Genomic DNA, 27,073 nt, shown 5'->3' on the forward strand with positions numbered 1-27,073 from the left:
CAACCGGTTTTTAGCAGCTGCCACTTGCTCACTCTACCCTTACCACTCTCTACCCTCACCTTCCTTCACCTTCCTTCTCTTTTCCTTAATTCCTTCCTTCCTTCCTTCCTTCCTTCCTTCCTTCCTTCCTTCCTTCCTTCCTTCTTTCCATCCTTCCTTCCATCCATCCATTTTTTGCCAGCTCTCGCTTATGGTAGTGCTAGAAATTGAACTCTGGAACCTCAAGTATGAGAGTCTTTTACATAACCACTATGCTATCTCCCTGGTTCAGCATATTATTTTCAAGGTTTATCTATATTACAGTGTGAATAGATACTTACATTTTATGCCAAATAGTATTTAGTTATGTGGATATGCCACATTTTATTTATCCTTTTATTGGTTGGTGGACATGCGGGTTGCTTCTGCTTTTTTGACTATTGTGAGTAATGCCAGAATGGCCATTGGCATAGATATATTTGTGTGGACATAGGTTTTAAATTTTCTTAATATTCATACCTAGGAGTAGAATTGTCAGGTTACATGACAATTTGATGTTTAACCTTTTAAGTAACAATATCCCATATTATAATATAGGAATTTTCTTAAAAATCTGACACAGCATATATTTATACAAAACTCAAGCAAATAACTCTTAGAAGCATCATTGTCTCTCTATTTCATACTATTGAGGAAATTGAAACACACTTAGGACATATAAATCTCTCATTGCTCAGTCCTGGAGTTTTTCGCATTGATTTGGATGTACAATTGTGACATTCCTTTTCAAAATTATTTAATATGACACTGTGGAAATTATCTTAAATGCTTGGGTCCTCACACTTTGTACTATGTGTTCTTCATTTGGTGCGCCGCCGCCCAACTCCCTCCTCATTTTTCTTTCATAGCTATATTGATAGGTTTCAGGTGTGTGTGTGTACCAGTTAACTTGAAAAGATCAACAGGTATGAATTATCTACTTGGGCAGATCAGCGTAATCACTCCCCCCAGAAGTTAAGGAGCTCTGCAGCTTTCAGGAATGGTGTGTTCATTTCCTGAATATCTTCAGAGAATGTGTAAGCGCATTCGTTTTCTTATTTTAAGGATTACAGTCTTATCTCACATGTCTTTATCTCTATCTCAGCTTTTTAGTCTGAAAACCTTGTGTCAGTTTACTTTCCTATAAGTCTTAGCATTTAATTTAATTTATCTATTTAATTAATTAATTGAATTTAATTATATATTTATTCATTTTTGAGGGCTTCAAGATAGTAGTGGAAAATGATCAATGGATAGCTAGACAGATAGACATTTGGTGAGATTTTTTTTTTCTTCTGAAGAGTGGGGAAAAACAGGTGCCGGAGGACTCTATTTTGACAGTAAAGAATTGGGTTTCATTCTCTATTCACTTAGTGGGAAGTCATGGAATGGGCTTCTGGGAAGGAATTGATATAATATGTTTAAGGGAGATACATGTGGCATATGAGAACTGCAGACTCATTACATCAACCCAGAGAATGGATGGTTGGATTGGATCAGGGAGATGACACGCAGATGGACAGATGTTGATGAATTGAGATGTATTTGGAATGTAACCAGACAAGATGGAAAGAGAGAACTAGTCATACTTCATTCCCGAGTGTCTGGCTCTGGCATCTGGGTGGAAGTTGTTGACCTTCACTGAAAATAGGAAAATTAGATGATGGCGAATGTGAGGAGCATCATCAGAGCCTAATTTTTGATAGGTGAAGTCCAAGGAACTTTGAAGACATCAAAAGGATATAGGAGAAGAACACCTCTACATTCCAGGGAGAGATAGAAGGTATGCTTTGTTTGGAGCATTTATAGTCTATGAACAATATTTATGGTTGTGAGAATACTAATCTTCCCCTGGGAAGGAAAGAAGAGGGTTCAAGGTCAAATTCTGGTGGACACTGAGCAACTGAATAAAAGAAGAGGGTCTTGCAAGGGTGACTCAGAGGTGGCACAGAGAGTAGAAGGCAAGATAAGACATTGGTCTGACAGAAGCCAGGAAGGCTAAAAGCCTTGAGAAGCAGGATGGGAAGTCAAGCTGGACATCTTGACAGGGCAATTTCAGAGGAATGACAGGGTGACAAGAGGAGGAGCTGGACTATATGGATTAATGAATGAAAAGGCAGATCTGGTGGGTATGTGAACAGTCCCCAAGAAGCTCAAGTCTGGGGGATAGCTCGGTGCTAGAGCGTTTGACTGCAGAAGCTCAAATGTGAGAAAGGGCACTGGAATGGGAAGGAGTCAGTAGTGGAAGGAAAGGGACATTTTATTCAAGAATAAAGAGATGAATGTACATGAACATAATGGGAAGAAATGAGAGATTTCTGGTCCATTGCTTTTATTGAAAAATATGTATGAGGCAAGATTAGCAGTTCAGGATATGGAGAAAGAAGAGAGAAAAAGACTTGGGTTATTATCTTGTTCCGTGAAAAAATATAATCACTAGAGAGAGAAACATTGGAAGAACAGGCTGTGATGAGAGCCATTTAAGATAATTCATGTAACGTGAAATCAATATGAGTATTGATATCAATATGAGTATATGAATAACCCAATGATTGTGAGGTGATTTTTCAATGGTGCAAAACACAGGGTTAAATAGCAATGACTCCCGGAGTGGGACCATTATGTTCCTCCCCAATGCTTCCTCAGTTAGCCAAGGAGAAAGTCTCAACGTGGTGTGAATACACTGACACCCCTTTCTCTTTCTTCTACTAATGTCCCATTTTAATCAAAAGAGCTCAGGCCCCAGACTTGCAGCTTTATACCCAATATTCCATCCACCAGGGCATTGAATCATACAGCTTTGCTTTCATTGCGCTTGATTTAATATAGCTTTTATAGCTCTGTCAAGCAATTCTGAATTTCCATTTATAAGGATATGCAACTTCCTTTTAAGACAGACTAATTTGAGTTTGAAAAGTAGGGGAAGCAATAGAAAGAAAACCTTATGGTAATTAAAAGTACAGGGCGTGTGGGGGCATGATGGAAGTGGTGATAAAGCAGAGGGTGACAGCATGGAGTGGTCCTGTATTCCATCATGGTTCCTGCCTTGTTTTAGTTGGGTGAAAAATTAGCTTCCTCTCCTCCTGGAAGTTAATGTCAAGGAGATGAGTCCTGGAGTCCCTGAGGTGGGGTGGGCCCCATACAGATGAATTAATAGTCCAACATCCTCGATGCACCAATCGAACTACAAGTGTTCTTGAGTTAGCAGTGTGAAGGGGGGACCTCAGGGTTGGAGAGCAGATGGTGGCACTGCATGACTCTGTGCCACTCTCTCACCAGCTGTTTTCTCCTGTCTCCAACCCCCATTACTGCCACTTGCACATACCTTCCTTATGTAGCATTATCATCCTGTGTCAAGAATACATAAAAATGGAAATACCTTTCTACACAGCAATACCACTACCAGGCTATGTCCAAAGGACACAACAGCATTAATTGGAGAGGATATCTGCATCCCTGTGTTCACAGCGACACTATTCACAGTAGCCAAAATATGGAATCAGCCTATTACAGACAACTAGGTAAGGAAAATGTGGAATATATATTCAATGTAATACTGATATGCAATTTAGGAAGAGATGATAGTGTGTCCTTTGGGACAGTATGGATGGAACTGAATGAAGGTGATTATGCTCAGTGAAATCAGAAGTGAAAGACAATTGATGGTTTCTCTCATATGTAGAAAATAGGTAAATAAGGGGTGAGTGGTGGTACACGTAGTTGAGCATAAATTGCTATGAGCAAGAACCCCAGTTCGAGCCCTGGGTTCCTCCCTACCTTCAGGGGGAAAGCTTTGCAAGTGGTGAAGCAGTGCTGCTGGTGTTTCTCTGTCTCCCTCCTTTTCTGTCTCCACCTTCCTTCTTAATTCCTAGTTGTCTCTATCCAATTAGTCAAACCTCAGTATTATCATTTGGTTTTTTTGAGGACCCAGACAGAGCTAGGATAGATAGATTCATGAATCAGTGACTCAGGGCTTTCCTTGTTTGTGTTTGGAGTTCCCTGACTCAACTCCAACATGAGTGTGTGGAGATTCCCCACATCTGCTAGTGACTCAATTGAGCTCAAGTGAATTTTCAGTTCTGACGCTATCTACTCAGATCGTATCAGCTTATTAAGGCCACCTCCCACTTCATTACCTGTGCTTCTGACTACTCACTACAAACCAGAAGTTCTCATGACCTCCTCTACAGGACTGGTTAAACTGCAAGAACTGCTTAAATAATACAGGAAATCTTTCAAGACCTTAACATTAAATACATATTTGGTGACTCTACCCCATGGGCAAGAGAAACAAAAACAAGAATGAATAAATGAAACTATATCAAATTAAAAAGCTTCTACACAGCAAAAGAAAATTCCATAAGGATAAACAGGAAACCCAGCAAATGGGAAAAGATATTTGCACACTACACTACAGACAAGCGGCTGAAATCAAAACTCTATAAAGAACTCATACAACTCAACAACAACAAAAAAGAACAACCCAATAAAAAAGTGAACAGAAGATATGAATAGATGGCCCACAGACATATGCTGAAATGCCCCCAATTTACTCATCATCAGAGAAATACATCTAAGTTCATTTCCCACGTCTACGCTCGACCGGACCTACCAATATACGCGGATATCTTAGCCCACCCTGTCCAACACTTGACGTCTCGTCATCCAATCTGGTCCCCTATGCCTACACTGAACTTCTCTGTTCCAGTCTCTTGGAAACAGAGTTGGCAGTCAGCTGAGGTAAAGAACAAACACCTCATCACAGACCCCTGCAAGCGTCAACTCAGCTTTGACCTAGCACGTTATGATTGGGCCCTCCTCGAACAGGCCATGGCCGGTGCGCCGCTATGTTCCATCGCTGGGGAGCCAGAGATGACCCGAACTGCCCCTGCTGCTACAGACAGACTATGACCCACATAGTCAACGACTGCCACCTCTCCAGATTCAAAGGAGGTCTCGAAACTTTACATCAGGCTCAACCTGACGCTGTGGACTGGCTACGGAAGAAGGGCAAACGCTAGAAGAGAAATACAAATTAAAACCACATTGAGATTCCACCTCACACCTGTGAGAATGGGCTTCAATAAAACAAGAGAAGGTAGGTGTTGGAGAGGATATGGAGCGAGAGAAACTCTACTACACTGTTGGTATGCATGAGACCCCTTCTGTTTCATTTGGTTTAAATCCCCCCTGCTTAACACTATTCTATTTACATAACCACTTCATTCTATTTACATAACCACTGTTAACAAGTTCCACCCTCCCTCCAGGGCATTTGTGGTTCAGTGATAGGATTCTCGCCTAATCTGCCCCCTCTTTGTCACACTCTGATTTTCACCAGTCACTTTTCTCTCCACCCTCTCTATGTCACATCCTGTTTCCACCTTACTTGGCAAGTATATATAAAGACAGCATTGTGAGTTTTACGGTACTATACTTTGAGTTTAACTTAGCTCGTCTTAGATTGTGCTGCGTCCTGCATGAATAAAGAGATACTGCCTACAGCTCAACCGTGAGTCCCTGGTGGTCTGTTACCCGCCCGTGAAGCCAGCCAGGCGAAAACAACATAACCCGTCGAAAACAACACTACACCGCTGGTGAGTGTACAAATTGGTGCAGCCATTATGGAGAACAGTATGGAGAATCTGTAAACAAATACAAATATAAAAACCTTTTCAGCAGTAAAAAGATGAACTATCATAGTTATCTATAGAGGTGGGTATGGGGACACAGACCATTGGTGAGTGGTAAGAAAAAGAAAGACTATACTGTAAGCCATTAACCTCTCAATAAAAAAAAAAAATGATTTCAGAAAGTCTGTTTACTCACAAGATCACAAATTTATTACAAAGGCTATTATGCAGGGACAGCCAGATGGAAGAGATGCTTAGGGAAAGTCTGAGGGATGGGTGCAGAGCTTGCACGCTCCTTCAGATTCACTCTCTCCACAAGTTTGCTCTCTCGGTGAGTCTTCTCATTCCTCCTCTTTAGAAGATGTTTTGGAAGCTTTATTTCATAAGCATGACCGATGAATTCATTGGTCATTGGCAACTAAACTCAACTTCCAACCTCTCTTCCCTAACCCCAAAATCAGAGAGTGGGACTGAAAGTCCCACTTTATATTGTTGGTTTCCCTGGCAACCAGCCATCCTTTGAATGGTTTCTAAAACTTACCTTGATGAACAGAACAAGAGACATTTTAATACCAGACATAAGAAATTCCAAGACTTTTCAGAACTGTGAAGCAGGAATTATGAAGGATGATCAAATATGTATGAGAATTTTACTTTGGTCACCTAAATGGTCACATCTATGCAGTTATGCACAATGGCCATTATATATCTAAATGACTATAGATGTTCAGCCAGCAGTGCCTGAAAGGAATATAGCATTCCCTTGAATTAGAATATGCCTTTCCTGGTAGCAGAGAGAAAAAATCCATGGTGTTTTTCTGGGTTTCCAACCATATATATTGAATTGCCTCTTATAGAATATTATTTTTTTTTGAGTGGTCAATTTTCTTGGGACTGTCTTGGTCTCAAAACCCTTAAGCTTCATTCCCATGAATTTGCTCAGTCTTAGCAAATTTGGGGTGACTGGTCACCCTAAATGTGGGTCCAGAGATAAGTGTACACTTGCAGGATGGTGTTTCTCTTGGACATGACATGAAAGAATATTGTGTCCAGAAGTTGGCATTTTGACAAGTCAAAGGGTATGAAGTGATTTCCTCATTCAGATTAAAACCACAGTGAAATATTAAAACTGACTGTTTTTGCCCGTACAAGTTATGTAATGCATTAAGAGAAGGGTTTGTTGCATCAGCAGTGGCTTTAATTGGGTTGAGCCAGGAAAACTCGCAAAGAACCATTCTTTAAGGCATGTTTATAGAACCATTCTTCAAGGTATGTTTATAAAACCTTCTGTATTCTTACTGAAACATAAGCCCCGATCAGCTTTTTGCAGGTGGCATTGATTCTACGGTGTGCTTGTCTGCAGAACAAGCTGTGCTTACCTCAAATATTTGGCGTTTGTATGTTATGTTACTCTAAAGTAATGCTATGCTCAACCACCCCAAAACATATAATTGCTCTACACAGTTGAAATTAATTTCTCATGCACATAAAAATCAAAACAGAAGTGCACATGGCATGAAGCTCAAGGACAGGCATAAGGATCCCGGTTCTGGCCCCCAGCTTCCCACTGTTTCATAGGCAGTGAAGCAGGTGTGCAGGTATCTATCTTTCTTTCCCGCTCTCTGTCTTCCCCTCTTCTCTCAGTTTCTCTCTGTCCTATTCAATAACAATGACAGAAACAATAGCAACAACAATAATAAACAAGGGCAACCAAAGGAGAAAAAATAGCCTCCAGTAGCAGTGGATTCATAGTGTAGGCACCAAGCCCCAGTGATAACCCTAGAGGCAATAAATAAATAAATATCAAAACAGATGCCACTAATTGGTTACTTTTCTCCTAGTAATGATTAAGGGATTTAGGCTCCTTCTATTTCATTGTTTATGCAACAGTTGCCTTCCAAGTTTGTCATGATATTCTGCAACAAGCCAATGGAAGGATAAAGAGCATAGTATGGGGAATGCATGCCTGGATATGAGATCTGTTGAATGCAAGAATCCTGGGACTGTGGCCTCAATGGAACTGAGTTCTTATCAGTTCTCTTCTTCTTCTATTCATCTTCACATAAGGCTCATCACTGTCCCCCCAGCCCTCTCAAAACTATAGCTCCTTTGGGTCAAATAAAATAAATATGTACACAATGGAATACTACTCATTTGTAAGAAATGATGAAACAACCTTCTTTTCCATATCTTGGATGGAACTAGAAATAACTGTGTTAAGTGAAATAAGCAAGAAGAAGGACAGATGCTGGATGCTCTCAGTTATAAGTAGCAAAAAATAAGTAAATAAACACAGGGTGAAGGCTGGATTGGGTGGGGTATATTGGAGCAAAGCAAAGGACTCTAGACTAGAGGGAGTTGGAGGTAGGAGCACATTGGATATCTAGTGCACAATGGTGAAGAGATACTTAAGTTGTTGGTGGGAGTGGTGTGCAGACATCTATCATGGGGAGTTAATAAATTGTACCCATATTTCAACAACTACTCTGCAAAGAATCATTTACCCATAGATATATAGACTCCATTTCTTCTTATACATATAATTTTTATTAATAATTAAATAATACTTAACAAGGTCATAAGATAACAGAGGAAGGATTCCACACAGTTCCCAGCACCAGAGTTCTATATCCCATCCCCTCCATTGGAAGCTTCCCTATTATTTATCCCTCTCTGGGAGTACGGACCAAAATTCTTTTTGGGGTGCAAAAGGTGGAAGGTCTGGCTTCTGTAATTGCTTCTCTGCTGAAGACATTGGCACATCAATCCAAACCTCCAGCCTGTTTCTATCTTTTCCTAGTTGGGTATAACTCTTGATGTGCTATCTCAAATTCTTTAAAAAAGGAGGTGAGGTAATAATTACAAGCAAGCAAACATATCTACAATAAGTGACTGACCCTTCTAAACAGAACTGGAAGGTTCTTCTTCCATAAGTATTTCCATCAAGATGGCCCAACAGGGAGAGGCAGTGTTTACCTCTAGCTGTGAATGCCCCCCAAACTAAGGCAAAGCAGTAAAAAAAATTGCAAAGAAACAGTTCTGAAAGCTGTATGAATGGAATTTCCACAGTAAGGGACAAAAGGATGGTGCCTGGGTAGAAAGGTGAATGAAGGATGCCCATGCCAGGAAATTTACTACTATACATGGCAGCTACATACAATAGGGCAGCGGTTTCTTTTCTTTTCTTTCTTTTTTTTTTTTTTAAATTTCTTTATTGGGGGATTAATGTTTTACATTTGACAGTAAATACAATAGTTTGTACATGCATAAAATTTCTCAGTTTTCCACATAACAATACAACATTCTCACAGGAATGAAGTGGTATTGATGTCTTTATTTATATTTCTTTGACAATCAAAGACTTGGAACATTTTTTCATGTGTTTCTCAGCCGTTTGGATCTCTTCTATTGTGAACATTCTGTCCAAATCCTCACCCCATTTTTGGATGGGGTTATTTGTTTTCTTGTTGTTGAGTTTGGCAATCTCTGTATATATTTTGGTTATTAGCCTCTTGTCTGATGTGTGGCGTGTAAAGATCTTCTCCCATTCTGTGAGGGGTCTCTTTATTTGGGTGGTGGTTTCTTTTGCTGTACAGAAGCTTTTTAATTTGATGTTGTCCCATAGGTTTATGCTTGCCTTAGTCTTCTTTGTAATTGGATTCATTTCATTGAAGATGTCTTTAAAATTTATGTGGAAAAGAGTTCTGCCAATATTTTCCTCTAAATATCTGATAGATTCTGGTCTAACATCCAAGTTCTTGATCCACTTGGAATTTATTGTTGTATTTGGTGAAATAAAGTGGTTCAGTTTCATTCTTCTGCGTGTTTCAACCCATTTTTTCCAAAGCCATTTGTTGAAGAGACTCCCTTTTCCCCACTTAATAGCCTGGGCACCTTTGTCAAAGATTATATGTCCATAGGTGTTGGGCCTTACTTCTGTGCTTTCAGTTCTATTCCACTGGTAAGTGTGTCTATTCTTGTTCCAGTACCAAGCAGTTTTGACTACAATATCCTATAATACAATTTGAGATCTGGGAGTGTGGTGCCTCCAGTTCTGTTCTTTCTTCTCAAGATTGTTTTGGCAATTCTAGGTCTTTTCTGGTTCCAGATAAACATTTGTAGCATTTGTTCTACTTTTCTAAAAAAAAAAAAAAAAAAGTTGGGATCTTGATGGGGATAGCATTAAATTTGTAGATGGCTCTGGGTAGTATATTCATTTTAATGTTGTTAATTCTTCTAATCCATGAACATGGAATACCTTTCTACTTCTTTGTGTCTTTATCTATTTCCTTGAGTAGTGACTCATAATTTTCAGTATACAAGTCTTTCACTTTTTTGGCTAGGTTTACTCCTAGATATTTATTGTTTTTGTTGCTATAGTAAAAGGAATTGATTTCTGGATTTCAACTTCTTCTAACTTAGTGTTTGCTTAGAGGAATACGACTGACTTTTGAATGTTAATTTTATAGTGTGACACCTTACTGTATTGCCTGATGATTTCCAAAAGCTTCTTGCTGGATTCTTTAGGTTTTTCTGTGTATACTATTATGTCATCAGGGCAGCAATTTCTAATGTGTAGAACTTTCTTGGGGTGGGTGGTGTGGAGAGAGAAGGTTACACTTAATCCTGGCAGCCTAAATCCTGTAATCCTATACTTAACAATACTGGACTGAGGCTAGAAAACTGCAGGGTGTAAACTCTGTAGTGTTTACTGGAAACTATTATTTTGTTTATGGCTCCTGATGGAGTAACTGCAGGGTGCCATATTGGATCCCAGTTTCCACAGTAAAAGACCCTGGGGCAAATTCCTGAGCAGTGCTCCACCCACCACCAGCTAAAATCTGAGCCTGAGAGACATGGAGCTCACAATTGGAGGGAAAAGATTCCAACCTCCTTTTAGATTCACCCCAGCACTGGCATTCTAGTCCTAGTTTGTCAAACTCAGCACACAGGTAGCTGCCACAAGATTATTTTATTGGTTGATTGGCAATAACTTTCTCACTACAAAGATTATTATCCTTCTGTGTATCTTCTTCAAGTATGGTTTCTTAAAAGATCACTATCGTACTAAGGATATTAACTATTTTATTTATTTATTTAGCCTCCAGAGTTATTGCTGGGGTTTTGGTGCCAACACTATGAATCCATCACTCCCGGTAGCCATTTTTTCTTTTTTTTATTTTATTAGATAGGACAGAGAGAAATTGAGAAGGGAGGGGGACATAGAGAGGGAGAGAGAAAGACAGACACCTCCAGACTTGCTTCACTGCTCATGAAGCATTCGCTCTGCAGGTGGGGAGCAGGGTCTTGAACCCAGATCCTTGTGCATTACTATGTGTGCTTAACTTAGTATGCCACTGCCTGGCTCCCTCAACAATTTTAATATCACAGGGATAAAATTAGGTTTAGGGCAAAAAGGAGAAAGAATCAATTTTTATATCATATATATTGCAACTATTTTCTCAGTTGACTTTGATTTCATTATGTATTTTTTCACATGAACACATCAAGTTTTTCTTATAGAGTCAGTCTTCCATGTAAGTCTGAGAATGTGCTCTCTTTTCTAGAATTATGTATGGCTTGTCTGTATTTTTTTACCCCTCGTAAGACTACAAAGCTTTGATCCTGAAGTCAGTTTGTCTAGATTCACATTCAAGTCAGCCATGTATTCAGTATGTTACTTTCAGCAATTCAATTAAATAGTCTTTTCTTGATACATTCTTTGCTGAATACATATTAGTCATTTAGAACCCACAAAACTTGATTATTCTTCACGTCCTTTTATTATATAGTCTACATGTGAAGAACCAGTTAATTTTGTTACAATACACGGAGTTAACTTGTTACTTTCAAATTACTGGCCAGTTGTCTTACAACTGTTTTAATCAAGTAAGTATTTCTCTCTTCATGCAAAATCTGACTTTAATCATAACAACACTCCTTTCCTAATTTCTGTGTTGACAATTTCCTGATGGTTACATGTTCTTGTGTTTCCTGCAGGTTTCCCTTTCCGCTTATGTTGTGCTTCTTTGCATAAAAAATTACAGATTAATAAAGCCAAACAGCATCCTCATCAGATGAGAGACTGCTTTTAGAAAAAAAATAAAGGAGAGAAGAAAGGAAGTCATTTTAGGGGACTGCACCATGGACAGATAAAAGTTTTCCCAAGCTAGTGGCAGAACTGACACAAGATCCTGCAGATGAGTAAGGAGCTCTCCACAGATTTGCTGAGGGATGTCATGGCTACAGTGGGCAGTCAGACAATGCTTTGCTTTCAGTCCAATTATCCAGAAGATCCGGAAGTGCACAGGGGTTAGCCTACACCTTGAACATCTAGACCTGGTTAATTAAGAGAAGTCAGTTCTGCGACATGAAAAGTAATCTTGAAGGAAAGAACCCCTGAGGTGTCTGCACATGTGCAGATGATTTCAGATGTGGGTTGGGGAGAAATAGATTTGCTCCGTGTGCCATGCTAGGTGCCTTAGGACATTATTTTCTTTTTTAAAAAGACATGAGTTCTATGAAGTAGGTAGCAGTCTAGTCATCTATCCCAGCAAATTGCCTCCCCATTTAATGATTTCAAACAATAATGACCACCTGTTGCCAGCACCCCTCATGGTAGTGAAGGTTGTCTTGTTGGCTTTAAGGGTTCTGGTTTGGGGTTACTCCATGCTTACAGGAAGTGTGCACCTGGGGTGGGAATGATTCTGAAGGTTTTTTTCACACATATGTGGGGACATTCAAACACTGAGGAACCAGAAGAGTTAGTAGCTTCCAGGAGGCAAACTTGTTTTTGCTACCAGGATTATCATTGGGACTTGATGTCTATATGAGACTACTGTTCCCAGAAGCCATTAGTTTTTCTTTTCTTTATATTATATATATAAATTATATATAATAAATATAATATATAATATATATGTTATATAATTTATATTCTCTCTCTCTCTCTCTATATATATATATATATATATAGAGAGAGAGAATGAGAAACAGGAGAATCAGAGAAGGAGGAAACAGCGGTATCATTGCTCCACAACTCATAAAGCTCTCCCCCTGCAAGTGGGGGCAGGGAACTGAACCAAACTTCTTTCTTCCTTAATTTTTTAATTAATGGGGGGTTACAAAGATGGTAAGATTACAGTGTATAATTCCACACTGCACTCACCACCAAAGTCCTGTATCCTAACCCTCTCACCTGCTAAAGATAACCACTGTAGTTCTCACAAAGTCTTAGAAATAGTTAGCTTGCTTCTATTTTTTTTTTCTGCAAGTTCATGTGAATACGATCTCTAGATTGCACATACACGTGAGTCCATCTGGTAATTGCCTTTCATTTCTTTACTTATTTCACCAAACATAATCACCTCCGGTTCCATTCATTTTGTCCCAAAGGACACAAAATCATCTTTGTTTTTAATTGCAGTGTAGTATTACATGGAGTATAGGTCCCATAAATTCTTTATCCAGTCATCCATTGATGGGCATTCAGGCTGCTTCCTACTCTTTGACTATTGTGAATAATACAGCTCTGAACACAGAAGTGCACATGTCTCTTTGTGTTAGTGTTTCAGTGTCCTTTGGATAAATTGCTAGGAGTGGTATTGCTGGATAATAAAGTAATTCCATTTTTATTCTTTGAATGACTCTCCAGACAGTCTTCCAAAGGAGCAGCACCAGTCTGTATTCCCACCAGTAGTGGAGCAAAGTCGCTTTATCTCTACAACCTCGCCAACACCCGCCTCTTCCTGTTTCTCACCGGCATGAAATTGAAACCAAACTTCTTTTTTGTAAACTTAGCATAAATATTTATTTTTTGTCGTTCTTATTGGGGGGAACTAATGGCTTACAGTAAATACAGTTGTTGGTACATGTGTGAAATTTCTCAATTTTCTTTTTTTAAAAAATGTTTTATTTATAAAAAGGAAACATTGACAAAACTGTAGGATAAGGGGATACAACTTCACACAATTCCTACCACTAGACATCCGTATCCCCTCCCCTCCCCTGATAGCTTTCCTATTCTTTAACCCTCTGGGAGAGTATGGACCCAAGATCATTGTGGGATGAAGAAGGTGGAAGGAAGGTCTGGCTTCTGTAATTGCTTCCCCGCTGAACATGGGCATTGACAGGTCGATCCATACTCCCAGCCTCTCTCTCTCTTTCCCTAGTGGGGAAGGGCTCTGGAGAAGTGGAACTCCAAGGCACATTGGTGGGGTTGTCTGTCCAGGGAAGTCTGGTCACATCATGCTAGACATAGGCCAGGTCCCGTGAGATATAGCATATGTTCACATGTATCCACAAATTAGGGCAAAATATATACCTGAAAGCAAAAAACACACAATAGTCTGTAGTGAGTCAGTATAAAGTTCATAATGAAATAGTATCTACTTAGACTTAGATACCCTCCTCACCTACTTCCTAGTACACTTCCCTCACTCACTCCAAAGCTAACCTTATCAAAGCAAGGACTGCAAAAGCTGAGTAAGGGCAAGAGACTGGCATACTTTAATGATGACTCTTTAGTCACTATCAGGCCACCCTATCAGCTGGGGCACTATTCAGGGAGTCCTGAGATTCCCAAATGGACATGATGGGCCTAGATCTCAAATAAATTCCTCTTTCCATTGTTACTGGTCATCTCTATCAGGAACAACACAATAGACCCCTTTGTGGGCCCCCATAGGACCTTGCCTTCAACTTGGATCAACAATGGTAGAGAAGTTTCATCCTCCAAAGAGAGGCTGGACAACATACTCTGTGCTACACCTGAGGAAGATGGGTCCTGATATTGGGGCCTCATGGAATGTTCCTACTCATGACCGCAGACTGTGAGCTCAGATCTAGAGGGATGCAGAGGTCACACAGACTCCTAAGCTGATTATGGGCCCCAGATCACATTAAATCTATGGGGTTTACAGTCAGAAATTTCTCAATTTTCTGCCAAAAGCTATCACCTCTAGCTTTGGTCCTGGGTTTGGAGTATTGCACCAAAGAAACCAAACATTTTACAAGATGGCTCTCAGTTCCAAAGAGAAGTTCTCATATAAAATATAAGAAACGGGATGGGGTGGTGGTGCACCTGGTTGAGTGCACACATTACAATGATCAAGGACCCAGTCCCTACCTGCAGAGGGAAAGCTTTCTGAGTGGTGAAGCAGTGCTGTAGGTATCTCTCTGTTTCTCTCTCTCTATCTATCACCCCCTACCCTCTTTATTTCTGGCTGTCTCTATCCAATAAATAAAGATAATTTAAAAAATAAATAACATATAAAGCACTGGATTAAAATTAAATTTTAGAGAAATAGCTTTAGACTTTTTTGTCTAAGGCTGCCTTAGGCAGTTTTTGGGAAATATTTGAACTTAAAAGATGTTTTATTTTCTGGAATTTAAATTTAAGTTTAACTGGGTACCTTGTATTTTGTTGTTATTGCTATTGTTGTTACTAGGATTTCACTGCTTTAGGCTAACTTTTTAAATATAGAAAGACAGAGACACTAACTTATCCCTCTCTTTAACCATCATTGGTCAGTTCCATTAGGAATGCAGTCATAAGCTTTTTTGTAAGCCTCTCCAGGACCTTACTCTCACTATAAACTAGATATGATGAGGACTGTCTGAGGGGAGGCTGGGTCATCTTATTCTGCCTCTTGAGGAAGACTAGTCCTGTAATGAGTGCAGCCAGTAATATTCCTAGCTGTGACCATGGAGTGTGAGCTCAGACTGACAGGGAATTGAAGGTTATCCAGGTCTCTATGCTGAATATAAATATAAATGGGCCCCACATCGATGTGGCAAACAGTTAATTGCATCTATATTTATATACATCTATCCATATCTATCTATCTATCTATCTATCTATCTATCTATCTATCTATCTATCTATCTATCTGTTTGAGAGCCACTCTGCCCTAATCTAACTTTCAAGTTCTATTCTCAGCTCTGACACCAATATTTCCAGTCCACCTTCATGTTAGCTGTCAAGAAAAGATTACTAAAGTCATGGCCCCTAGAAAAACATCTTTGACCCCACATCCTCTCCAGCATTTGCTGCTGTTCCCTTTTCTGATGTATGACATCTCACAGGAGTGAAGTGGTATCTCATTGTTGTCTTCATTTGCATTTCTCTGACATTCAGTGACTTGGAACATTTATTTCACATGTTTGTTGGCCTTTTGAATCTCTCCTGTGGTGAATATTCTGTTCATATCCTTTGCCCATTTCAGTTTCCAATGGAGGGGAATGGATGAGTGTATAGAACTCATGATGGGAAATTATACTTCTATTATCTTATAATTTTGTAAATCACTATTAAATAACTAATAAAAAAAGAATTAATTTTTTTTTTTTTAAGACAGAGACAATGACAGAGAGGCAGTGACCACACCACCAAATCTTCCTTCAGGGCAGCAGGGACTGGCTTGAAGCTGGGTCATGCTGAGATACAGGAAACATACTACCCAAGTGGGTTGTCTTACTGAGTCTGGTACTTTGGATTTTTTACTTGCTAAGTCTGACAAGCCCACACCAAAAGCACGTGTCCAAAGGGAGAGCCAGGCAGCAGCTGTGTTGCCTTTTCCGGCTTAAGTATCAGGACTTGTTTAGCATTTTCTGTCTGCCCAGATAGGGGGTGTCAAAATCACATTGTAAGAAAAGCATATGGAGTGCATCAGACATTGATATGCATCTATGGGTGTGCCCATCTTTGGAAAATACAACCTTTAGAGTAATCCTCTTTTGTACAGATGAAGAAACTTAGGTACGAGGAAATTTGATAACTTGATGATGTTGCAATTGCCAACAAATGGTAGAGCCAGGAATCAGATCTGCCTGGATCCAAAAATCGCTTTCTAAGCTTACAGTCTACAAGGATGGGGAAAACTTTAAAATTAAAACATGCCATATAGACTTTAGGGAAGGCTTTGGAATATTTCTCAAATATCAGAGGAGAGATGATGGGACAGATGTCACAGTCAGAAACTTTAGAATAAAGGAAGTCTCAAGTGGCTTGGGATGTGCACAGAACTGTCACTTTTCATCTGAATTATACGCGATTCTCCTGCAGAAGCCAAAGGAAGGGAAGGGCTAAAGCCAGAGCTCCGCACAGGAAATCCTCTGATGCACTCAGACTTTAAAAGGGCACAGGAATAAAAATGGGAAGGAAGAGCACTTAAGCAAGGACAAATAGAAATCAGTGGTGGAGAATTGTAGGAATAGCAGCAGGAAATGTTACTCCCCAAATGGTCTGACGAAAAATGTTCAGGAAAACAGGCGGGGCCAGGCTTACTGCTTCAGGCCAAGGGTGCAAAGTTAATGAGCCATCTAAGACAATGACCTCTGGAATGCAGGAGCTGATCAATACCTTTTGATTCAGCAATTGAATGAATAAAGCTATGGTGAGGAGGGAGCTGATGTTATGTGAGGATTTGGTCATAATAAGAAGATACTGAGTTTTGGTTGTTTGGGGTTTTTAAAATTTTTTATTTATATAATGAAAATATTGACAAGACTATAGGATAAGAGGGGTACATTTCCACACAATGCCCACCCCCAGAGCTTCATATCCAATCCCCTCCCTTGATAGCTTCCCTATTCTTTATCCCTCTGGGAGTATGGACCCAGGATCATTATGGGGTGCAGAAGGCAGAATTTCTGGCTTCTGTAATTGCTTCTCTGCTGAACACTGGCAGCGTTGGCAGGTTGATCCATACTCCCAGCCTGTCTCTCTCTTTTCCTAGTGGGGTAGAGCTCTGGGGAGGTGGGAATCCAAGACACATGGTGGGGTCCTCTGCCCAGTGAAGTCAGGTTGGCATCATGGTAGCATCTGGAAACTGGTGGCTGAACAAGTTAAGATAGAAAGCAGAACAAATTGTTGACTAATCATGAAACTAAAAGCAAGAATATTGCAGATGAAGATTTGGGGTTTCATTTTGAAAAAAGCTAGTAGGTCTATTTTAGGTATATTCCAAGGGGCCCATGACTTCACTAGTGTTTGTTTTCGCCTGACATCTTATACGCAGGTTATAAGTGGACCCAGGTTATTGTTTGGGGAGATGGTGTCATAGTTGGAAAAAGGACTAGAAAGCTGGGAAGAGAGTAGCTCCTAAATATAGGGAAAGTATATAAATAGTGTTAATTGTAAACCCCATTGATTTGATGTAGGGCCCTATGTAACCTCTGCATCTCTGTAGGTCTGAGCTCGCATTCTGTGGTCATGGCTAGGAACAAGCCAGGCTGCACTAATTTCAGGACCCATCTTCCTTGGGTAGTAGGTAGAGGATGCTTGCAACCTCCCTTCGAAGAATGGAACATACCCTACCATTGTTGATCCACACTGAAGGCAAGTTTTTAAAATAGGATTTCTGGTACAGAAAATAATGTAACCAGGGAAAGTCTAGCGACATAGGATTATAAAAGAAAGAAAAGATGGGCAAGCATCTGTCTACTGTGTAAAAGGAGCAGCAAGAATGACTAATGAAAATTAAAATCTATTACTAGGCAAATACTAGTAGAATTATTCCATTGTAGACTTGGAAAAAGACATTTTGATTCAGAAATATCTTTCATTTGAAATGGTCAGAGGTTAAAAATAGACATTTGTTTTAAAGAGTTATCTTGTTTTAGTATGATGGAAACTATCTTCTAATTCTGTATTTTCTTGGTAGGAAATAACTCGTAGACTAATTTCTTTTTTTTTCTTTCGATACAATCATCTTTCATTTATTTACTTTTTTAAGAAAGGAGACATTAACCAAACCATATGATAGGAGGGGTACAACTCCACACAGTTCCCACCACCCGATCTCCATCTGCCATCCCCTCCCCTGATAGCTTTCCCATTCTCTAGCCCTCTGGGAGCATGGACCCAGGGTCATTGTGGGATGCAGAAGGTGGAAGGTCTGGCTTCTGTAATTGCTTCCCCACTGAACATGGGCGTTGACTGGTTGATCCATACTCCCAGTCTGTCTCTCTCCCTAGTGGGGAAGGGCTCTGGGGGAGCAGGGCTCCAGGACATATTGGTGGGGTCTTCAGTCCAGGGAAGTCTGGTCAGCATCATGCTGGCATCCGGAACCTGGTGACTGAAAAGAGAGTAAACATACAAAGCCAAACAAATTGTTGACCAATCATGGACCTAACGGCTGGAATTGTGCAGATGAAGTGTTGGGGGGTACTCACTGCAGACTCTTATGTACTGCTTTCAGGTATATATTTTCCCCTGGTTTATGGACACATGTGAACATATGATCTGTCTCAGGGGACCTGGTCTGTATCTAGGTTTGGGACTTTATTGGGGAGTGGACCACCTGGAATGGAATTAGAGAATACTATGAAAGGAAAGGCCTCACCCAAATAATGAAGCTGAAGGGCTGCCATTCCACAACTGAAGTCTCTGGACACAGTCTGAAGTGAAGCATGCTAGGATGGCACTCATTGTGTTGATTAGGTTGTGATCGGCGAATGCAATATTATTTGATATGCATTGAGAGAAGCATGCAGGGAAGTGGGCCCCACCCTAAGGTTCCAGGTCTGGGAGAAATAGAGGCTCTATTGTGGAAATGTGAGGTTCCTGCTGTCTTAGGGTTCAAGAAGACAATGGATTGTTATTGTTATCATCTATGTAATATCAAATATTATATTATTTGGTAATTGGGTTAACATTGAAAAGTCCCTTTGTTAAGGTTTGCTGTATAATACCCAGCATCTTATATATAGCTGTGCCACCAGTTGCTTCTGTTCTACCTGGTCTAGACTTTTGAGAGAGTCAACATATCAAAGACAACCTATGTATTAAAAAGACTCAGTCTGTATTTTAAGAAGTTGTAGACATATGATCAATTTTTCCCCTCTCATATTGATTAAATAGTGGTTTATACGTATACACTTTAATAGGAGTGCACAAAAACACCATTCCTGCCACCAAAAGACTGTGTCCCATCCCCCCTCCCCCCCACCACCCCAGGAAGCTGAATATCCACCCTCCCCCTCACCACAGGGTTTTTACTTTGGTGCCCTACTCTCGATTTAATCAGATCCTGCTTTTAGTTTCCCTTTCTGTTCTTCTTTCTCAACTGCTGTTGATGAGTGGGATCATCCCATACTCATCTTTATCTTTCTGACTTAGCTCACTTAACATAATTCCTTCTAGCTCCATCCAAGATGGGTCAGAGAAGGTGGGTTCATCGTTCTTAATAGCTGCAAAGTATTCCATTGTATATATATATACCACAGCTTTCTCAGCCACTCATCTGTTGTTAGGCACCTGGGTTCCTTCCAGGTTTTAGCTCTTATGAATTGTGCTGCTATGAGCACGTGGACTACTTTCTTCCTTTAGAGGTAGCACCATTTGAGCTTTCCTCAGATCCATTAGTGCATGAAGCTCAATTTGTATCAGAGTACTGAAATGCATTTTTTTTATTTACTTAAAAAAGAAAACATTAACAAAACCATAGGACAAGAGGGGTACAACTCCACACAATTCCCACCACCAGATCTCCATATCCCATCCCCTCCCCTGATAGCTTTCCTATTCTTTATCCCTCTGGGGGTATGGACCTAATGTCATTGTGGGATGAAATGCATTTTCTTACAATCACTCAGTATTTAGTCCTAAGGAAATAAGTCCTAAGGAATTTTTTGGTGACATGAATAGTATGATACAACAAAAGATATGCTTTGGTTGGGGACGAACTTTTAAATTTCATTTATTGAGAAAAGTAATTTTAGCTAATGAGTAAAATGCTTTGTCTTTTCACTGATTGATTTTCACAAATAAACACAGTTTGCATTCAAAACCTTCTGAGATTTGCATTCAAAACACTTGTTGTAGAAACCATTGTAGCTGATTTTATTTTTTGGAAATATGTTGACTTCTGAATGAAGTAAGAATAAATCAAATAAACAGACAAAAATAAAAGATTTTAAGTATATCTATTCAGCCACTATTATTATTATTTTATTTATTTTTTACCAGACCACTGCTCAGCTCTGGTTTATGGTGGTGCAGAGGACTGAACCTGGGACTTTGGAGCCTCAGCTATGAGAGGCTCTTTGCGAAACCATTATGCTATCTACCCCTCCCCTATTATTATTATTTTTAAAATTTCTGCCATGAGCAACTTGTGTTCTAAGCTCTGGAAAGAGAACAATGAATAGAATTAATGCTGATAAACAAGTAATGACATATTTAATGTGTACCTTTGGAGGATAACATGGTAAAATATATAACGAAACAGGTAAGGGAATGTATGATGACTCTGAACACTTTAGGTAGTCTTTCAGATTTTTATAGGGTAGTGACATACGGACGTATCTAATAGTAAGTACTCCTTGCTATGTTAGGCACTAGAAGTTTGGTGGTGGGTGTGGTGACCAGTATGCACATAGAAAGTTGCAAAGCTACATTTCTAAATCATGTAATATTGTAAAACAATATTGAATCAACAAGAAACTTTAAAAATAATGATTCTGTCCAAACAAGCACAGGGCCATGGAGCTAGCTCAGCTGGTTAAAAGCTACAACTTGCATGCCTGAGGCCTCAGAGATCCCAAATTCAATCCCTAGCATCTTTTTAAACTAGAGCTGAGCACTGCTCTCTCCCCCTTTCATTCTGTCTCTCATAATAAAAATAAACAAATTTTAACAAATAAATATGCTCTGTCTTGTCTCAGTCTCATGTAAAACTCTTGTATGTGATAATAAAATACATCTTTTTAAAAAGTAGAGTAAAACATTATCCCTTGTGCCCTATAAAATATTTATCTGCGTGTTTAGTTAGCTGATTAGGAATTTGATGCATAGGATGGTGAGAACTTGTTAAGAAGTCAGTGTAAATTGCCTGGATGGTGGTATGCCTGGCTGAGTGAAGCTGTCACCATGTGCAAGGATCCAGGTTCAAGCCCCCCAGTCCTCACCTGCAGGGGGAAAGCCTCATGAATGGTGAAGCTATGCTGCAGGTGTCTTTCTTTCTCCATTTCCCCCTTTCCCCCTTATCTCTTGATTTTTATCCATATGTATCCAATAAATAAATAAAATGTTTAAAAAAGAGAAGTCCATGTAAGATGTTTTTTCTTTTTTTTTTTTAATTGCCGCCAGGATTCTTGCTGGGACTCAAGCCTTCACAACAAATCCACCACTCCTGGTGGTGGCCATTTTTACTTTTTTTTTTTTCATTAGATAGAACAGAGAGAAAATGAAAAGAAAGGGGAAGACAGAGAAGGAGGGAGACTCCTGCAGACCTGCTCCACTGCTCATGTAGCTTCCCTTACAGGTGGGGAGTCGGGGCTCAAACATGGTCATGTGTGAGCTTAGCTGGGAATGCCACCATCACCAGCACCTTCAAGGTAACACTGCTTTTCTGCTCTTTCCTCAAGCCAGAAGTGCAGACAGTTGGGGAGGCAAGACAGATGAACAGTAAGAGAGGCAAAGACAAGCCAGGAGTTAGGTGATGAGCTGGAACCTGACTGGTCTCTCAAAGCTTCCCACCTACAGCCTCGATGTTCTGTGTCATAGGGCTAAGTGTGCACCAGGCCAGGAGCTGGACTCCCTGTAAGCAGAGGTCCTGGGGGAATGAAGAAGTGACGTGTCAGCAACTCTTCAACGGGATGAGCCAGAAGGCCAACATCCACATGAGCAAGCTGCACAGCATCTGTGCCCTGCACCGACCTTCCCAGCAAACAAAAGAAGCTATAATAAAATAAAACAAAACAAAAGAAAATATGCTGCAGGGCTTCAAGTTGCCCTTCCCACTCTCTTGCCCAATGTCTGTCATGTTATCCTAGAACTACACATGAAGGAAAATTCTAAGAAATTGAGCTGACAAAGTTTAGGTGTAGAGCACAGAAAGTTCTTGCCAGAGTTTCCAGCTTTAGTCCCTTACCCAGCATATACCAGAATGGTTGTTGGTCTTACTCCCCCTTTTTAGATCTTACAACTTACATGAAATAAATAATGTGGATCTTGGGTCCAGGGAGATAGCTCAGTCTGTTAAAGCAGTAATTTATATGCTCGAGACCTCAAAGGCCAAAGGTTCAATCCCTAGCACCACTATAGGTGTCAGAGTTGAGAAGTTCTATAGTTATTCCCGAATAAAGAAAGCAATCTAAAAGAAACCACTACCCAAATCAAGAGACCCCTCACAGAATGGGAGAAGATCTTTACATGCCATACATCAGATAAGAGTTTAATAACCAACATATATAAAGAGCTTGCCAGACTCAACAACAAGACAACAAATAACCCCATCCAAAAATGGGGGGAGGAATTGGACAGAATATTCACCACAGAAGAGATCCAAAAGGCTGAGAAACACATGAAAAAATGCTCCAAGTCTCTTATTATCAGAGAAATGCAAATCAAGACAACAATGAGATATCACTTCACTCCTGTGAGAATGTCACACATTAGAAAAGGTAACAGCAGCAAATGCTGGAGAGGGTGTGGGGTCAAAGGAACCCTCCTGCACTGCTGGTGGGAATGTCAATTGGTCCAACCTCTGTGGAGAACAGTCTGGAGAACTCTCAGAAGGCTAGAAATGGACCTACCCTATGACCCTGCAATTCCCCTCCTGGGGATATATCCTAAGGAACCCAACACATCCATCCAAAAAGATCTGTGTACACATATGTTCTTGGCAGCACAATTTGTAATAGCCAAAACCTGGAAGCAACCCAGGTGTCCAACAACAGATGAGTGGCTGAGCAAGTTGTGGTATATATACACAATGGAATACTACTCAGCTGTAAAAAACGGTGACTTCACCGTTTTCAGCCGATCTTGGATGGACCTTGAAAAAATCATGTTGAGTGAAATAAGTCAGAAACAGAAGGATGAATATGGGATGATCTCACTCTCAGGCCGAAGTTGAAAAACAAGATTAGAAAAGAAAACACAAGTCGAACCTGAAATGGAATTGGAGTATTACACCAAAGTAAAAGACTCTGGGGTGGGTGGGTGGGTGGGGAGAATACAGGTCCATGAAAAATGATGAATGAAATAGTGGGGGTTGTATTGCTAAATGGGAATCTGGGGAATGTTATGCATGTAAAAAAAAATAAAAGTAGAAACGCAAAGCAGAAATTGAGTTTGGAGTATGGCACCAAAGTAAGAAAGCAGAAGTATACTAGAGTTTGCAGTGAGTACCTCCCTAATACTTCCTCTCCACTTTCCAAGCTTTGGGTCCATGATTGCTCAACAATTTGTTTGGCTTTGTATGTTAACTCTCTTTTTAGTCACCAGGTTCCAGGTGTCATCAGGATGCCGGCCAGACTTCCCTGGATTGAAGACACCACCAATGTGTCCTGGAGCTCAGCTTCCCCAGAGACCCATCCTACTAGGGAAAGAGAGAGGCAGACTGGGAGTATGGACCGACCAGTCAACGCCCATGTTCAGCGAGGAAGCAATTACAGAAGCCAGACCTTCTACCTTCTGCAACCCTCAATGACCCTGGGTCCATGCTCCCATAGGGATAGAGAATGGGAAAGCTATCGGGGGAGGGGGTGGGATATGGAGATTGGGCGGTGGGAATTGTGTGGAGTTGTACCCCTCCTAAAATAAAATAAAAATAATAATAATAATAAAAAAAAAAAAAAAAAAGAAAGCAATCTAAAAAAAAAAAAAGGGAGGGAAGAAAAAAATGAAGAAAGAAAAGAAAGACCACATGTAAATTACATAGTAGATCTCATAGACACACACAAAAATGTATCCTCCTCCATCACACACACACACACACACACACACACACACACACACACACACACACACACACACACACACACCTTGTTCCAGAATGATGAGAGGACCAGACTGGGTCCCTTCCCTCACCCCTGCTGGTGTCTTGTTTCCTCATGCATCCCCAGTTAACACTGTAACCTGATCTCTGGAGTCAAGCCCAACACTTTCCTAGTCCGTCTGATTTCTCTATTGTCCATAGAGAAATGTCCATATTTCATATCACCTCTCTATATAGTAGCCCCTCTTATGCATGGGCTTGTATTCCAAGGGCCCCCAGTAAACACTTGAAATCAGAGATAGCGCTGACGCCTGTATGTACACTAAGTTTCTTCCTGTGTGAATATAGCTATGATCAAGTTGAATTTACCCTCTACTTCCCCTCGAATACTTGTTTCTTGCCTTTGTCAGCTCTCAGACCAATTATTGTTGTAGTTCTTATTGATGTTTTATTTTTTAAATGTTTATTTATTCCCTTTTGTTGCCCTTGTTGTTTTATTGTTATAGTTATTACTGTTGTTGATGTCATTGTTGTTGGATAGGACAGAGAGAAATGGAGAGAGGAGGGGAAGACAGAGAGGGGGAGAGAAATATAGACACCTGAAGACCTGCTTCACCGCCTGTGAAGCGACGGCCCTGCAGGTGGGCAGCTGGGGGCTCAACCCGGATCCTTATGCTGGTCCTTGCGCTTCTCTTTGCGCCATGTGCAGTTCACCCACTGCGCTACTGCCAGACTCCCATTCCCCGATTTCTGATGCGAGCTCTTCTCACAGGTGTAAGGTAGAATCTCAGTGTAGTTCTCATTTGCATTCGCATCTCTCTAATGACAAGTGGGGCTTGGACCTGGAGCAGTCACATACCCTAGCTGGTGAGCTAGCTCTCTGGCCCTATTTCAGTATTATTCATCATAGGCATGAACTGGAAATCATCTAAATGCTCATTGGTCGCTGAATGGATAAAGACAATATGATGTGATATGATGGGAAACTATTTAGCGATAAAAAAGACATATAGTCCTGCCATCTGCAACAATGTCAGTGCGCCTAAAAGGTAGTATACTACCAAATAGATGAAGGCAAAACTGTTTGACTTCACCTACACGTGATATCTAGAGATAACAAATGGATGGACTGTGGTCCGGGAGGCGGCCAGTGGATAATGCACTGACCCCTGAAGCATGACATAACAAGTAGACAGACTAAGTCACAATCAGAATAAACCTCTAGACTATAAAATTTTGACTTGTAAATCAGGCACAGTAGAAATTAATGAAACTAGAAGAATTATAATTATATGCTCTGGGTCTGGGTGGTGGTGCATCTGGTTGAGCACACAGATTACAGTGTTCAAGGACCCAGGTTCAAGCCCCAGGTCCCCACCTGCAGAAAGGTGAAGCAGTGCTTTATCAGTGGTAAAACAGCACTGCAGGTACTTTCTCTCTCTCTGTCAGTCCCTTCCCTCTCAATTTCTGTCTCTATCCAAAATAAATAAAATATTTGGGCTAGGGAGATAGCATGGTGGTTATGCAAATGACTTTCATGCTTGAGGCTCTGAAGTCCCAGGTTCAGTCTCCAGTACCACCATAAATCAGAGTTGAGCAGTGCTGTGGTCTTCTCTCTCTCTCTCTCTCCATATATATATATAGCTTTCATTCTATTCCTCCTGAAAATAAAATAAATAGAATGCTGTGGCAGAAACAAAGATTTTCATGCATTCATTCAACAAGTACTTAGTGAGCCCCTACTATGAAGGTACTTGGCACAGTGCTAAGTCTTGGGGATACAGCAGTGATAAAATTGGACACTAATCCATGCCCCGGGGGATTTTGTACTTGAGTGGAAGGGAGAGCACAATAAATGGGAAAGTCAGTAATGTATAGTGTCTTAGTAGTTGGTGTGAGATGAGGGAGGAAGTGGAAAGTGTGAAGGGGGAGGGATGTAACTTAGCACCAAGGTCTCAGTAACAAGGGGTCTTAGAGGAGCTGAGAGAGGAAACTGCTGTTATCAATTTCCAGGCAGATGAAATAGCAGGTTCACCTAAGATAGAGCCTGGCTGCCATTTTCTAGAAACTACAAAGAGACCAGCGTGGCAATGAGGATAGGGAAATAAAGGGCTCTGATGTAGATCTGCCCATTTGACACATCAGCCATTGGCGTGAGGTGGGAAACCATAAAGAGAAGAGGAGTGGAAGGAACTGATAACCTTTTGAGAGATTAGATGCTCGCTGAAGAGTTTATGGGAGACATCTTGGGGGAAAGTTAAATATGAGTCTGGAGCTCGGGGGAAAATGAGAGCCTGATTTGAGTGTTACCCAGGTACATCCGTACTTAGTGTCAGAGCACAAGAGAAGGTCACCCAGGAAAACATTTTATTATAGGAAAACTAATAAAAGACAGCAAAAATCCACAAAGAAATGTTATGTGTGGAGACCTGGGGAATTTTGCAATAAATTTTGGCTGTTCTTCTTTCACTATTGGATTACTATCAGAACCATTCATTGATCTAATTAATGTGCAAAGCTGGAGGGGGAGGTGGGTTCATGATAAAATATATTTTTTTGCCATTTTGTTGGATAGGACAGAGAGAAATTGAAGGGGAGGAGAGACAGAGGAGAGAGAAAGATAGATGCTTGTGAAGTATCCCCGCTGCAATTCAAGAGAGGTCTTGAATCCGAATCCTTGTGCGGGTACTTGTG

At 40.4% G+C, this 27,073-nt stretch overlaps 1 long non-coding RNA gene across 2 annotated transcripts in view; it reads left to right on the forward strand.

Moving 5' to 3' along the window:
* The first annotated feature begins 1,497 nt into the window (after positions 1–1,497).
* Positions 1,498–27,073, forward strand: part of LOC132532631 (uncharacterized) — a 33,755-nt gene continuing 8,179 nt past the window's right edge. For both annotated transcript variants that reach the window (XR_009544552.1, XR_009544553.1), the window contains exons 1-2: positions 1,498–1,801; positions 3,410–3,539. This is a non-coding gene — a long non-coding RNA (uncharacterized LOC132532631). The remainder of the gene's footprint in view (positions 1,802–3,409; positions 3,540–27,073) is intronic.

The sequence above is a fragment of the Erinaceus europaeus genome, chromosome 14 (genome assembly GCF_950295315.1).
Source record: "Erinaceus europaeus chromosome 14, mEriEur2.1, whole genome shotgun sequence".
Taxonomy (NCBI): Eukaryota; Metazoa; Chordata; class Mammalia; order Eulipotyphla; family Erinaceidae; genus Erinaceus; species Erinaceus europaeus.